The sequence below is a fragment of the Quercus suber genome, unplaced genomic scaffold, assembly GCF_002906115.3.
Source record: "Quercus suber isolate HL8 unplaced genomic scaffold, Cork oak 2.0 scaffold_58, whole genome shotgun sequence".
NCBI classification, from domain to species: domain Eukaryota; kingdom Viridiplantae; phylum Streptophyta; class Magnoliopsida; order Fagales; family Fagaceae; genus Quercus; species Quercus suber.
This window is the reverse complement of record NW_027069523.1, coordinates 946,695-949,011: the sequence shown is the minus strand read 5'-3', so window position 1 is coordinate 949,011 and position 2,317 is coordinate 946,695.

Sequence of the window (2,317 nt, the reverse complement as noted above, 5' to 3'; positions counted from 1 at the left end):
CCACCACCACAACAGAAAAAAAAAAAAAAAAAAAAACCCACAGCACCACAAAACACGGCACAACCACTGCCAACACAACACCACAAAACAAACCCACTCTACCATCAGCCACACCCGCAACCACCACCACCACCACCAGTCCACAGCAGGAAAAAAAAAAAAAAAAACTCACAACACCACAAAATAAACCCACTCTACCATCAGCCACAACCAACGCACACCAGAGCACAACCTCGACCCAGCCGTGGAGTGGAGGTGAGGGAAGCCACTTCGATCCATGAGGCCGGAGGCGATCGGCGGCGTGGGTTTGAGGCGATCGGCGTTGGGCAGGCACTTGGGTCGGCGGTGAGTGGAGGAAGGTTGAAATGGGGAAGGAGGAGGAAGAAAAAATAAATAAAATATTCTAATCCTAGTATGAACACAAAATAAAATAACATTTTTTTTTTTAGATGTGAGCTACAGTGCACATCTATTTTTAGATGTGCACTATAGCGGAGAAGCAAAAAATTTTGCTTATAGCTCCACTGCTATGAGCTTCTTTTGTGTGCAGTGGTGCTAAAAAATAGCAATATAGCTATTTAGCACCACTATTGTGGATGTTCTAACAAGAGTCTCTCTCTCTTTTTTAATACTAAAGTTTTTTTTATGTGACTCTTTTTTTTTTTTTTGAATTAAGTCAAATTAAAAAATATAGATAAAAAATATTGATGTGGAAAATTGTGAAGAGATCAACCAAAAACCAAGACTTCAGATATATATATATATATATATATATAAGGACAAAGTTTAGCTACAAAATCAATTGTAGCCTTAGGCTACAAACTCACTCAATAAAATAAATATTACTACATATTTTGAAAATCTAACCGTTGAATTATATATTCTTTACGTTCTTAATGCACATGTCAATTTTTGTGTCAATTAGATATCATTTATTATATAATCTATAATCTTATATTTTATGCATAATTTTAAATTATAAAAACTTGCAATTTAAAAATTTATTGATAACATAGTTATTGATCTTTATTTTTCTTAAAATTTTGCAAACATAGAGTATATAAGAAGAAGATGCGATCCAATGATGGATTTGTCAAAATTCACCTCCAATAAAAAGATATTGAATGAGTTTGTAGCTTAAGGTTACAACCAATTTTATAACTAAACTTTGTCCTATGTATAATTGTACATTTAAGTACAACGGAATGTTGACAATAGTTGATTATGTAGTGAATAGTTAACTATGTTTATGTTTCAAAGTTAAAAATCTAAATTTATATTTCATATAATTTTATTTATAAGAATATTAAATAAATAATTTTTTTTTAATATAGAGCCAGCCCTGCATTCTTGTCACTTGACTTGGGGAAATCCCTATTTTATCCATACGCACACACAGCACAGCATTACATTCCAATCTTTTAGGGTAGGAACTAGGAAGTGACTTTTACCTTATCTTGAATTTCATCATTCGTTTGACAAAAATTTAAAAACAGCTTATTTTACTATTTAATTTATTTTTTTTATTATTTATGGGCCTTGCTGCAATTTGTAGTACTATTCATAAATCCTATTGTACTATTTCAACTAACTTTTACTTTATTTTACGGTACTTTCAACAAAAAGTTTTCAGTTTCAACAAAATAAGGGAATCCTAAACAGATGCTTAAAATGTTAGGGTCTATTATAACACAGATTATTGTACTACACTCGTATACAATAAAAATGTAGCCCTTAAGGATTCCTCTGTGTACAAGGACGGAACTAGAATCAAAATTTAGGGGGGGCCAAAACCTCAATAAAAAAAATTCTTTAAAATACAAATTAGTATATATTTAATGTTAAGAAAATATCAACAAAAAAAAAAGAAGAAACAAAATAACCGTTTATTAATACATTTTAAATTAATAATTTAAAAATAGAATTCAACATTCTCTTAAATAACAAAAATCATCTATACTTGATTTTGTACTAAACTTTGCAACAATCTCCCTTCCAATCCTAATTTCTTTTGATTAATGATACATGAATTTATAAAATTTATATAATAAAATTTGTAATACTAATGACTGTATACTACACATTAGCACCAATTTATTAACACAACTATTCAATTCTATCATTTCCACATAAAATTAAACTAATTTACTAATAAACAACCAACTAGTAAGTAGTAAGTTAAATTTAAAAAAAAAAAAATATTTTAAGTTGAAAATTAATAGCCAAACACACCTGCCATCCCACCCCACACATTGATTAATGGTCACCCACGCACCCCACTCTCACTCACTACAAATCAAGGAAGTCAATACCGTAC